The sequence below is a fragment of the Dufourea novaeangliae genome, unplaced genomic scaffold (genome assembly GCF_001272555.1).
Source record: "Dufourea novaeangliae isolate 0120121106 unplaced genomic scaffold, ASM127255v1 scaffold8, whole genome shotgun sequence".
Taxonomy (NCBI): Eukaryota; Metazoa; Arthropoda; class Insecta; order Hymenoptera; family Halictidae; genus Dufourea; species Dufourea novaeangliae.
The window spans coordinates 1,988,195-2,002,793 of NW_015373923.1; the positions used below are offsets into that span (position 1 = coordinate 1,988,195).

At 44.4% G+C, this 14,599-nt stretch overlaps 1 protein-coding gene across 1 annotated transcript in view; it reads left to right on the forward strand.

Annotated features, from left to right (window-relative positions):
- Positions 1 to 12,725, forward strand: part of LOC107194895 — a 38,459-nt gene extending 25,734 nt beyond the window's left edge. The window contains exon 3 of the mRNA XM_015584608.1: positions 12,639 to 12,725. The gene's annotated coding sequence lies outside the window, so the exon portion shown is untranslated. The remainder of the gene's footprint in view (positions 1 to 12,638) is intronic.
- The last annotated feature ends 1,874 nt before the right edge of the window (positions 12,726 to 14,599 follow it).

Here is a 14,599-nt window from a genome sequence, read left to right on the forward strand (position 1 = left end):
GGCGACTCGAACACCGTGCCTGCCGCCTCGCAAACCAGCAGGTATACACAGGACACCTCTACTTCCCAAATTGTTTTATTGCCATCAAACCCTGCCTACGTAAATTCCTAGTCATCTGCAAACCATATACCTCTACACCATTATACGAACCTTTTTCCCCATTTCTAACAAAGGCTGTTTCCAAGAAATCCAGGCCTGTGCATACGAACAACAAAAGACGCTTCCTTTTCCATTTTCCGTCCCCTCTCGGATACGCCACGGGCACAACAACAAATCCACCGGTCAGCCCAAGGGAAACATCGACCGTTCCGTCGAAAATTCATCCAATAGAAAACATTCTCCGAAATTTTTCACCCCATCGCAACTACCCGATATCGTCAGTCGAGGTTCAACCGTCGTGAACAGTGTCCATGGTGTAAAACGGTGGTTCCCGATCTGATTTCGTTTGCTGTAGTTGATTCGACCGGTAATTGATAGTTCCGCCGTTCCTGTACGGAACGATACAGCGTCGAAGCAGCCGGTTTATTTTCTCCTCCGCGAGCCAAAGTGCAGCAGGAGTCTCCGGCAAAGGTCTGTTTGCGATTTGCATTGCCGGTCTGTATACGGGCTTCTCCTTGTATTTGCAAATATAATTGCACTTCTTCCTCCGTTCGCCTCGGATATAAACGGAGTTACTCTCTTTCTCTCTCTCTCTCTCTCTCTCTCTTTCTCTGTTTCTCGATCTAAGGGGCGTTCGATGCGCAACCGCGGCGAAACGATACCGGATGGGATTATTACGGTGATTCCTTAATCGTCGCAATTAATAGTGCCGTTGGTGGTTCGATTCGTGGACGAAAAAATAATGCCACCAATACACACACACAGACATACACGCTGGGGAAAAGGGTCTCCTTCCCCCCCCCTTGTGCGCGGATAGATATCTCAAGCCGAATGGTTAACGACAAACCACGTCCACGCCGCGCTAACTGTTTATTGGTTGAATTACTACTCACGATCTACGAATCGCCACCGGTGGCTGTGTAAAAGCCATCCGCACCGGAAGCTAAACGCGTTAATTAACCGTTCGTGTGTATTCCCAAGGAGATTCGACTCTTGGCTTACGCCGACCAGAGGCCGGAATAGTTTTCTGAAACTGTACCGTTTATGGCGGAAGCATATGGTGTACCGGCGAAAACGGGACTCGAGGTGGATCGTTAAAGCCGATTCACACTACCGGCCACGGTCCGGTCAGATCACGTCAAATCAGACAGCGGTCTTCATCAATCACGCGTAATCCAATGAGAGAGATATATAGTCTAAATTCAGACCGATCGTGATCGAAGTTGTGACTTAGTGGTTCGGTGAGGATATCGGTTAATAGAATTGATTTGAATTTTGTAATGTTCATTTTATGTCAAGATACAAATATAATCGAACGGTTAAATAATCACAATGTCTTCTTCTGAAAAGTTTCAAGATAATTGCGTGTACCACTTGAAATGGGGGTCAGCCTGTAAATACAAGGTGCACAAGGGTAATTTTTGAATATTCCAAAGGGATAATTCAAATGGGACACACAAGTATCTTCTGGTACCACGGTCAATTTTTCTTCCGTTTACAATAACGAACCCTTAAACTTTCGAAACATCCCCATCTACTTACCTACACCCCAATCATCTTGGGTTCGGTCGTAAGATGAAACCTCGAGCCAGATAGCTTTGTATAGACTCATCGAACGCGTTCAGGGGACCACCCAGTATATAAATAGACGGAGCAGCCTATGGTGCACATATTCGTCGAAGTTTCTACGTTCGCCCGAACGAACGAAGGTCACAGTTAATCGACCGCGAGATACATAGTCACTCTGGTTACAGCGGGAAAAGTAACGACCGCTATAATTGCAGCCCTTCGCTTCCGTTTCAGGAACCCGAAGCCGCCGCGGATAGCCGTTCGAGCCGACGCAGAAAATTCTAGCGCGAGTTTATCGGCTCGGAGCGTATCGTCTCGAGGGCGGAGGGGCAAAAAGGGGATAGGTAGTGGGTACCGTGCGATGGCTGAAACTCCATCGGATTTCCCGCGGACGGAAAACGATCTCCGAAGTGGAACGAATCGAGAGTGGAGATCTCGAAGGGAATCGAACGTCTCCTGTGTGGTTAAGTTGATTCGAGACCAAAAAAATTTCGTATTCTTATGTATTGCGATTAAACTAAAAACGAACCAAGTATACCATGTCTGCAATCCCGTTGACAAAATAATGTTTCTACAGAAAAAAGGATGGATCGTATTACCTAGAGAAAAAAAGTGCTTCGTTTTTATCCTGACACAATACATAAGAATTGATCATTTTCAAGTAGTTTTGTAGTTATGTTTTGTGTTACTTGCTAATTAATCATTGAAAATATTAGACCAATGCTAAAGTTCTGTGCCAGCTGGTAGACGTTACCTAAGCATTCCGCCTTCTAAACGATATGGATATTAATACCGTAGTCACCATACATCAATTTGATCTCTTCGTTTCACCCCATGAAAAATAGGAGAAGCTTCCTGTAAGAGCCTAATAAAGAAGCACTCGTTCGTGAGAAAGAAGCTACAGGATTTCACGTATCCAAGCAAGCCCCCCGTGCAATATAACCTGCCACGGATCACACGAAGATTTATTCGATCATTAATGTCGCGCTAGGCTTGAAAAGACCGCGACGTTTAAGTAATCCGCGGTAATCGTGCGCCCGATGATCGAGCAAAAGAGAACGGATAAACCTGGTCCATGTTGCAGAATTGATGGTGGGAGGGGGAGGGGGCCAAGGAAACTGGGAGGGTGGAGAGGGCGATCGATCCCTCGAAATCAATTAGAAAGATGCATTGCACCAGCTCCAATTAAGTTTTCTCCGGCGACAATGATAAATAGCGGCGGTCTGTCTATCGCAGGCAACCGAGCAGCCGATTATAAAGGTCATCGAGTGAAAGTACGCGGGGCCAATTAATACCGATCGATACCGGCGATCCACATCGATAATAATTACTCGCGGCTGCGGCGTACGCGCGAAAATCCTTCATCGTGAACTGCGCGTTGCGGCGGCTGTGCAATCGCTACGTGACCGTCTTCGGCCACGACGCTTCCACGTTCTGAATCCGTGTGTACACCGACGAGGAAACTCGGTTTCCGTTAGGGGAAAAAGTGACGTAGTGAAAAGTCTTCTGCTACTTGGTAAATTTATTTCAAATGCTGAAATAAATGTTAAATCGAATGTTAATTTGGTATACATTTGAATAATTCCCATACGCCATTTTTTCCCCCGGTGGAAGAAAAGTGTCCTACCACTTGGTAAATTTATTCGAGGTACTGGAATAAACGTTAAATCGAATGTTCATTTGGCATAAATTTCAATAATTCACGATACATAATTGTAGGAGGCCCTTCCCTAACGCCACTTTTTCCTCTAGTGGTAGAAAGTTATCGGTACCATTTTTCAGTTAACTAATCGCGAGAAATAATTGTTTGCGTCCGGGCGTTAAAGTGTTTAAAAAAATGACAACAATACGTTGGTTTAATATCGATATTTTCGACTTGGAAATAACAAGGTACAACGTTATCAGTCTAATAATTTTGAAATAACGATTTAAGGGTCTGGGGCGTTAAAGGGTTAACGATAAAGTAACGATCACAAAGCTCGAATTCCAACGTAATTGTTCGACTCGACAAAATATTGGTTCCAGAAACCATTTCTATCTATGGTTCACTTTACTCGATGGCTATTCTCTTCTTCGCGATTCGATAACTATAAACTTCCACGAACCATTACGATCCTCTCGGATCGTCTTCGTGCAACGTCCACGTATGGATCTCAACAATGTTCGTAAAGGTTCGGAGCACGTTCTCGGGAGACGTGTATCTTATATCCCTCGACGGTGTTCGCGGTCGAACGGGGAGGGCTGCGGCAAAAGTCGAACCGGAAACAACAGAGACCGCGGCAACAAAAGAAAAGCTTCGAAAGGGAGACAGCCGAGAACGCGCCGCGCCGCTCGGTTGGTAACTCCCCTCCGTGGATGAAAACGCAGGAACAAATGGCACGGAACGAAAGCCAGGAGGAGAGCTAACTGCACGGCACGTGCACGTAGGCGAGCAACCAGGTAACCCGGTCCATATGTCGACTATGCCCTCCACCTCCTCCTCCTCCTGTGGTGCACACAACACAAAGCGCATTGTTGCAATCGGTCGACCCAGATCGCGTGCGGTCGAGTCGAGTCACCGTCGTCGGGTCTTTTTTACCAGGCGGATTATCCTATCGCCACAGACACGGTATAGGAGTAGACATTTCATCCGATGTATGTATGTATTTTTTCGGCCCACTTTTCTGAGATTACGTTACCCCATTTCCATTTTAGTGTCACTACCCACCGTAGATTTGTCGTTCTCATGACGCAGAGGGGGCGAAAATCACAGGATTTTTTAAGGTGTCGGTACTACAGTTTAGATGGACCACCAACTCCCATAAGATGAAAGGTCTATTATTATAAGCTTGTACCCTAGCTCGAGTCGCGACTAGGGATTGTCGATTCAGTTGAAGGAATAGATTTTCGAAGGGATTGTTAAATCGAATGATGAGAATCGGTTCTCCTGGAAATCGGAACCAACGAATCGAAATTTAACATGTGAAATGTAGGGAAGGGAATTAAAAGGTGAAGTTAGTAAAATTTGAAGGTCTAAAATCATTTCTATTATACGACGAAAGTTCCTTCGACATGATATGTTACAGTGACGCTCCAACCCAGGCGATGGTCCAAATTCGGCAACCTTCCCCTAAACGCATAAGAACTGCAGTCCGGTAATAATACAGAAAACAGTACGTAAACCTTTGTAAAAATCTTTACTTTATTGGCATTTCCAAGTTATGGGATGCCGTAAATGCATAAACTATCCGATCGTTTTAAAGTAATAACACACCTGAATTCCACGTCGGATGAAGCTTAACGAGCAATACTGAAACGCGCCTGAGATTTTGCACATTGAACATTTAGCCTTCCAAGCCTTCCGATCTACGAATCGCTACGGTCGCTGCTCGGTATATGTATATACCGAGGGAAACGGCCGTGATCCCGATTCGCACATAAAAATTTCTACATCACCGTGTGTGTGCGTGTGTGTGTGTGTGTGTGTGTGTGCATGTGCCCACGTGCAAACGCTGCTTTTATGCTAGGGGAAAAAGTGGCGTAAAGAAAGGGCCTCCTACCACATGGTAAATTTATTTCATGTACTGAAATAAATGTTAAGCCGAATGTTAATTTTGCATAAATTTCAGAAACTTCCGAACCCAATAAATATGTAGGGTGCTCTTTTCCAACATCACCTTTTCCCCTAGAGGAAGACGAGTTTGCAACTTTAGTGTACCCTCACGAGCGAACTCAGCTTCCGATAGGGGAAAATTAATATAAGGGAAAGACCTCCTACCACTTGGTCTCGGAGTTATTGAAAATTCAGCGAAATTAACATACGGTTTAACATTTATTTCAGTATTTGAAATAAATTTCACGAGCAACACGATAGGCCCTAACCTCTACGTTGCTTTTTCCCCTAGTGGAAGCAGAGTTTGCTCGTAGGTGTACGTATTCCCTGGGTCGAACTCGATGACTTTTTCCGTCTCGAAACCCCGCGATCTCGTTCGGAGATTCATTCGGTAACGAGTGCGTTGACTCCGACTGGGGGGGGGGGGGGGATTCCGAAGTCGCCGCGAAACGGATATGCGCTGCGTTCAATGGGAATCGAGAGATTTACAGCGGGGATTCCCCCTTCCCCTTCGCCCCTTCTGCAGGGACGTCAGCGATCGGAGGGAAGAGTTCTCCGGCCGAGACGAGCGCTTCGTTCCTTCCCACGAATTTAATTCCCTCCCCGATAAGAGTCATGCGCGCGCGTGTGCGCAAACACACAGACACACATGTCGCTTGGTTTGCTAGGGATTTAACGAAGAACCGGGTATTAGTATGCCCGAGTAGTATAACATGGTAGGGAACGGTACATGGGACCGCGACAAAGGCCGCGCAGAGGTAACTTATGGGTATGAACTCTGCAAAAGGACTTCCTGTATGACCTCTGATCGGGAAACAAGGCCGTGGCCACGGTGCTGGGTCGTTGCCACGGGGCCGGACGACGCGGGGAACTGTTCACCGTGTTGTCTCGTCGTGTGTATTCTTTACGATAACATTTGGTCATCTGTGTTTGGGGAAGAGTCGATAGGCTCGGATAATTAACCGTTTTAATTCATTTTGAAACACGCAGGCGATTGTGTGGCTTGATCTATTTTAATCTGTAACGAGGATACTCGACGGAAACATCTTTTTATCCAAGTAATTCTTTTTTTTTTTTTTTTTTTTGTATGTTCGCTTCTTTGGTTTGTCGTACAATATTCGAAAATATTACGAAATTTCACTTTAAATAGCGAATGCAAATTTCGTTTGCTTAGTGTGAAGAAATTTTGTTACTATATTTAAATAATCCAGCCTCTTTGCAACGTACGTATCACCCGTATTTAGCCGACGTTAACCTAGCCCATGTTAACCTAGATCCGTGTATTGTTGAAAAGATTTTCGATTTATTTTCGAAATCATATTACCAATATCCAGGGAACTGATGTACGAAGGAAAGAGCCAATAAACACGACGAAGAAATGTCTGTAAGAAGGGTCTATAAATAGACTTCCAGATTTTTTTATTTCTCGTCGTAAAATACAAAAATCGTGACCGACAAGAAACTTGTGGATTGCGCAGGTTTTTACGTATCGTGAGTTTTCATATTCGAGCGGTACAGGGTTCCGGTTTTACCGCTGGTTATTCGGGGGGAGTTTCGTCGGCGCAGCCCGCCGACATGATAAACGGTGGCAGGCACAACAATGGGTTCATTACCGAAAGTTTGGCCCGGGCCCGGGCCCCTGGCGAATCCTTGCGCTCGGCGAAGGGGTCCGGGTCACTGGCCCCTCTCGGACAGAAATGCCCAGCTCGCGGCAGCAGCCTTTACGAAAAGTACACGTGCACCGAAGAACGAGTACTCCTATCGCGGTAATCTTATCAGGGTTCTAAAAACAATCGAAAAACTCCTGGAATTTCCGAGGCAGCCTTAATTGTTATTAGAGCGAGAAAGTAGATGGCAGCACTATGACACAGAAAAAGGGAGGTTTGGAATTGTTCGAAAAGGGGAGTTTGGAACAATTCAAGACTTTCCTTTTCCTGTGTTACGATGCTGCTATCTACTCCCTTGCTCTAATAACAATTAAGTCTGGATCGGAAACTCTTACGAACTTTCGAATTTTGAAGAATTTCGACAGAATATCGTGGAACAATTCTAAACTCTCCTTTTCCTGTGTCACGGTGCTGCCACCTACTTCCTCGCTCTAACCTCGCCTCTCTTCTCACTATTCTTTCACTCACAGTTATCTCCTCCATTTTATTTTCATCGATTTCTCTCTCCCTATAATCCATCGTATCATTCTGTTTATTCTCGTTATTCCACGATATTTTTCCTGTGTACATGGCATCCATCGTTGATGAGACATCAACAATCATCAAGTAAATTGTCAATAATCATGGATGTTTGCGATAACTTCATAGAAATTAGTTCCTCGTTAAAACAGCAGAAGGTAGAAATACCAAATCCCACTAAAGCCAACGGGGAGTTACTTCAAAGCGACGGAAAATTTCCCACAAATGCCCACGAGAACGGTCTACACCCATGACGCCTCGAAGACGCCCATTTTACGGCTGTTTTACGTCCGAGTCGTCTTTAAGCCGTCTTCAAGGCGTCATCTGCTATCTGGGACAGTTATACCATCGGTTAGCATAAAAAGTAAAAAAAAAAATAAAATAGCGGGGACCTAACCAGTTAAATTTGCACATCTTGGAGCCGATTTCTATTACCCCGTCGCTAGGAATAGCGTTTCAAGATGCGATTCGCGGTTCAACGACCGATCGTTTGCGAAGCCCTTCAAGCCTGGCAGCCAGTCGGACGTCATATCTTACGCCCAGGATCGTCTCAAAGAAAATACACTTCGCTTTGGGACCCGTTGCCACTCGCTTGGAACTTTCTTCTTGCCTCCCTGCCCACCCCCCCCCAACTGTCCGGTTACCTCCGCCTCGCCAATCACGTTGAAACGTCCGCTGGCCCGTAAAGATCGCCCCCCTCCCCCCAACATAATATTACTTGTGTAAACGGGCGTAAACTAGCGCAAACGAGCGTGACGCGGCCGGCAAACGAAGTGGCAGTGCCCTGTGCGATGGGCGGCAGGGGGGGGGGGCTTCCTTTCCTCTATTTCGACGAGAATTCGCGCGTGCCTCCTAATTCATGGGCTTCTCGAGCCGAGAAAGACGAGATTGAGGAGGATAGAGGAGCCCTGACGGAAGAAATTTAATATATTTTTGGCGAGGTTTCACGCGTGCCTCCTAATTCTTGGGTCTTCCTGAATGAAGGAAGATGGGATTTAGTAATCGAAGGTATATTAATAGTCGAAGAGATTTTGAGTTTCGAAGACATTTGTCCTTTCATTTATTTATTTCCTGTTGAAGATTCCTCCTACAAATGTCAATATGGTTCCACCGTTGCTTCTATTTGTCGAGATATAAGTGTTTCAACGAAATCCCCATTTCAGTCCCCAGCTTCTTTTTCGTCAATTTTGACGAGATTTTACGCATGCCTCCTAATTCTTCGGTCTTCCTGAAGAGGGAAAGATGAGATCTAGGAGGATCGAGCCCTGTGGGAAACGTTTTATAAATGGACGATAAGGTTCTTCGATGACTTTTGTTCTTTCTTTTCGTTTCTTTGTTGTCGATAATTCGTTCCACGTGTCAGTATAGCGTTATTGGTGTCTTCACTGTTGCTTCTATTCGTCGACAAGTGTGTTTTAATGACCCATTTCGGTCCCAGCCGCCGGCACCGCAGCCACGATGTCTCGCGAGCTTCGTAAAGGAAGTCCTTTATTGGCTGTTAATGTCGACGCGTGGCCACAGAGAGATACATACGCAGTCGAGCCAACGTAAAAATACGCTCTCACTATTGTCCCAGTGCCGTGGTGCCCTTACCGTGTATGAATATTACCGGTATCGATGATACCATGCGACGTGTGGGACGCTTTGTTCCTCCTCGTCGGTCGGTCTCACCCCGCAGTGGCGCAGAGTCACCATTGAACAGCCTCGATACTGGGAACACTTGTTATATTTCATAAAAATCATTAATACATCCGTAAAAAGATGTCCAGAATGGAGAGGCACAGTGGAAAAGTGGCATATGCCTTATCTGTGTCGGTTTTTATTATTTTTTACCAGCAATAAACTCTACCCTTATTTTTCCTAGAAATGTACTTGTCATGTAGAATTTATATTGTGGCATGTGCCCCTCTTCCATTAATCCCCTAAATAATATTGATATTGATAAATATTGGCCAAGATGAGATGAAAATAACGTCGTGTCAAATATCGTGACCTTAACAAGCAAAACCTCGTAACCCTATTCGACGGAACTTTACAGGAGAGCAATAAAACAGTGCAGAATTAATTTAACTTTTATTAAACTGCAGAAAATATGTCAGCCTTTTTAACTCGCGAAATTATTTTGGAATATGTATTTATTTTGAGTGACACTGAAACTGCATTGGCCCAAAACTGGAGTTACCAGGTTTACTTATCAAGGTCACAATATATATTTTCATTTTCACCCAAATCACACACGTGTATTGGACAATTAAATGAAATGTCTTCTCGCTGCTATTTCTGTTTTAAATCTTCAGCATCGTTGCTTCCGGTATTTTTCATCCCCCAAAGATCGCCAGACCCTTTCGTGTCCGGGTTGTTCCGAGCAAAGAGGATGTTCCAACGGCAAATGGCGCCGCGGCAAACACGCGACGATCCAGGCGGCGGCAACATTGTCTCCGAAAAAGAAAAATAACAGAATAAACGTATGCACAGCCATTGCGCGAATCCACCCGGGTGCAGAACCACCGCCAGAACGGTTTTTGTTCGCGACGTATGGCTGGGACCATCTGTGCCAGCGCTCGCGAACGCCGCCATTTTTATCGTCGCGATGAAAAGGTATTCGATACTTTCGAAAAAATACCGGGCGTATCTTTGGACGCTCGTTTCCATTGACTTAATGACGTTAGTAACTTTTTAGTAACCAATGATCGGCCGTTTGAACCTTTCAAACGTTACTCCGAAGGGTAACCTTGATAACGTACGTCAAGGTCACCGAGTGTGGGTGCTTTTCGGAAGTTTATCCGTGGTTCGTACGAGGAAAATCGAGTGGCAGGAAAAATTTCATTAACCGATACAACGCTTTAAATTCCATTCCGCCCCCTTCCTTCGATCCTCCGTCGAGGAAATACGATCGATGCCCGCCGATTATTAATAATCGACGCCAAGGCCGTCGCGGCCGTTGTTGTTCGGCACGATGGATTTTACACAATTACGATCGGATGAAATATTTCATCGGGACCCACGTAATTACCGCTTATCCTGGGTAGTGATAAATAATTTGCAAATATGACCGACGCGGGACGGGCATTTGGGGCGGGTTCGCTTTGAGATTTATCGACGGGCGTCGTCCGATGACTGTTGCCAATGTCGACCTCGAAACCGCGTCTTTTCACTCGAACCGAGTCTTTATTTTCGATAAAAAAAAAATTAAGAAACGAGAAAAATCTCACGAACATCGACGTAGCACTTTATTAAACACTCTTGTCCGATGATCCATTGGAAATCGTACGGCTCGTATTGGATCGTTCGTACATCACGCACCTCCTCCCCTCGTGATTTATCGTTTCAATTTGTCGAATGAACTTGTTGTTCGAGGCCCCCTGGCCGGTGAATATGTTCAGCGTTCACAGCAATTAAATACCAGGTGATTGAAAATGGAGCTTCGATCGTTCGAAAGGATTTTTTAAGTTCCTGGATCTACGATCCTCGCCAACCCTCGTTCCACCCGTTTTGTCGTCTACGGTCTGTTTTATCTTCGCGTTTTCGAACGAACAAGAAGCTCGAGAACGATGATGGGAACGGGAAGGAATAAATTAACGAGGAGAAAAACCTACTCGAAAAACCGAATGAGAGGGAGGTTGGAAATTTAAGTGGAAAATCGAATTGTGGCGCGAAGGGACGATGGATTAAGTATACTCGTCATGAAGAGACGTAAACTCTTTAACTCATCGACGATATGAAAATCGATTCAACGAAGAAGAATATTATTCGGTTTTCTTAGAGTCGAAGTGAAGTACCACGTTGCTGGTATTAATATTTAACATTTACAGTAAAAGTACACAGTTGCGATAAGCACAGAATTCCTTTTGTTTCTGGAAAACTATCGACGCAACCTGGGGGAGACTGGAAACGTGAAGAAAATTATAGGGCAAGGGGTTAACTGCGAGCTCGTGGCTGGAAACAGGGGTTGCTGGAGGTAACGGGGAAGGTGGAAACGTCATCGTGGGAGGCGTGTCGCGTTGGTCACCGTGCCAGGAGGAACGGGAGAACATGATTCCGAAACGTGTCTCCCCTGTTTCTTTCGATTTTCCCATCCTTGCACGTCCCTCTGTCCCCTTTATCCACTTCGTTAACCGTTCGTCTAATGATTACCTTTCTCCCATCTCCCAGTTATCTCACCCCCTAAATCAGAACTACAATCTACAGTGATGCCATCGGTATATGCGACACGAGCAACGGTGTTATTCTCACCAGTTAGAGTTACCAAAATTTATGTCAAATTAACATTCGATTTAACATTTATTTCAGTACTTGAAATAAATTTATCAAGCGGTGTGAGGCCCTTCCGTTAGGGGAAAGTGTGAGATAGGCGAAGGGCCTCCTACCGTTTAGTTTCGGGAGTTACTGATACTTATGCTAAATTAACATTTGATTTAACATTTATTTCCGTGCTTGAAATAAATTTAGTAACTACTAGGAGACTTTTGTTCTACGCCACTTTTTTCCCCATTCGACTGCATTAAAAAGTACATTTTTTTATTCCTATCGATACTAGTCATTTAATCCTTCTGTCACCATACTATAATCGACGTTCGACTATCAAAATAAAATACAATTAATATAATCGTTAGATCATTCAACATTCGCCTCATAGTCACTCGATAACCACGGACAAAAATTACACGAAATATCTTCTCCGTTGTTTTTCCCTCCGCGAGTCGTCGCACCCAGACAACCAACGATTCGATTATTATTCGCGTAGCTCGGTTCCTGGCTGTTCGATACTGTTTCCCACGTACGGAATGTGAGCATCGGTATCGGGAGGATAGGTCTGCTGCCTGGACGTTCTGCATCGGCAATTTGCATGACCGATGATCGAGCTGGCGAACGAACCGTTGTTACGCTTGCGCGGAGTGACTAGGTGCATCATCGTGATTACGCACTGGCCGAGATACGATCAAACTGTCGGTAATGATACGCGGAGTCAGGGTCGCGTTTATTAAATTACGTCAAATTATTGGTGCGCCTCCAAGGGCCGATTATCCAAGGCCGCCCTGGAAGCAAGAGCTTCGTACGATCGTCTCTGGCCCCCGCGCGATCGGTTGCTTCCCCTTTTCCTCGATTGCGGATCTCTGCCTGACCATTGCAAAGATGAGCAAATCTCTGTTCTATCAGTACTGTCCGGTTAATCGACGAATGTATTCTTTCAGATTCGAAACGACGAAGGGCTGAAGAAGGCACAGAGCGGTCCGGATGGCGACGCCATGGATCTCCGATGTCTTCGACTCAATCAAAAAGAGCTCAAGGAATCCGTCGACGATCCCACCGATCGTCCCTTTAAAATTAATTAATCGCAGCCGCGACACAGCCGTTACGAACTGATATAAGGTCAATGTCCCTATTTCTAATCATTTAAGAGTTCTGCTGTCGCAGAAAATGATTTTTATTATTTTTGTATCCAACAATCTGCAAAAAAAAACTTAATCATAGTTAATTTAATACGAAGTATAAAATGTCCCTATTTCTGCTCAGCGAAAATCGAAGTGCCAAAACTAAAGTTTGCTTAACAATAATTAATGATTCCGTAAGTTTTATTTTTAGTAAAAACGCAGCATTCCGTTTAGTATTTATATAACTAATTTATTATTTAACCTTTTACATTAAATACAAAAATATACGTACTGAGCAGAAATCGGGACGTGATTAGAAATAGAAACGTTGAGCTTAGCTCGCCCCGATCACCGATCGAAATATCGCGACACCGCGAACAAATAGAAAGAGAAGACGAAGAACGAGAGAAAACAGATATACACTGCGTGCCTTCTGTGATGTTGTTGATCGTCGGTTCAGCGAACGACGATTCGAGAACTTGACCGTTTCGGACGAAACGAATGAATCGTACCAGGCGATCGAACATTTTCTCCCTGGGACCATCGCGTTGCGTTTCGAAAATTCGATAAGATTTCGATTGTAGGAAGCGCCCTCGCAGCTACGAACAGAATCACTAAAGATCGAAAGAATGATTGTACAATGAGATTAAGAAGCAGTTTGTTCCGTATTAAAGATACACACTGTACCTCTCAGGTCTCCAGAACTGAACCGGAAACGTGCATTTTTCATCGTGAACCGTTTGAAAAGAAAAATCGAAGCATGATTTTGAATTCTCTATTAAGTCAAAATGACATTTTACATAAGAAATTCGCACAGACAAGAACAAATATAGGAACTTCTGTTTTTTCCGAAGTATCTTATTGGATTCGGACTAAAATAGAAAATTCGTTGAAATCCGAGTAAAGTTTTGTCTTTTAGTGTATTTCACAGAGCCCTTATACTATAAATGCATAAAATCCGCAGTGTATTTATGACCGTCCGAAATAGAGTTAATAGGTCAATTTTTTGGTGACAAACAAAAAATGAATTTTTCGTGAAATCTGACTTCGTAGCTGTTACCAGAGCTTATGAAAATCAATTATTAATCCAGTCTGCGTTAGAATAGGTCGAACGAGAAACAACCGATCGTTGCGAAAGGTTTTGGATTACCGATAAAAACGTAGAGGCTCGATAAGTGATCCCGTAGATCGACGAGATTCCACGCGAGAAAAGACTTCATAGATCACGGTAGAGGAGTAAAGTAACGTGAAAATTCGATCGAACGAGGAGAATAGATCGATTCTCGCCGAGAGATCATCCACCGGGGATCGTCCGGCCCCGTTTTAGCAGATAGAGACTCGAAACGCTGAAAGCGCGCCGTTTAGTTTAAATCTGTACTAAGGGGAGGCGTGTAAGTTAAGGATACGAATGCCATAATAATGACCAACGTTTTTTGTGGTTGTACTTAAGTCATACTTTTACACTTTACTGTTTTACGTTACTTCTTTTAAGACTAATCATGTACGTAAGGTTTCATCATTATTCCAGTATCGGAGTGTCTTGTATCGTTTGTTAACGTTTTAGGGGCCCTCTATTTCAGTTTCATTGTATTCCCGTTTACTTCGACGGTTCGGACAGCGAAAGATTTTTGCGAACGGTCGTCGACTTCCTGGATGAAAATAGTGTATACACTAGCGGGCCGAAAAATATTGGGACCGGGTATGATAATTAAGAAAAGAGGGAAATATTATTTTACAAAGGTACGATGTAATGTGCCGAAACCAGGGCTTGAAAACTGTTA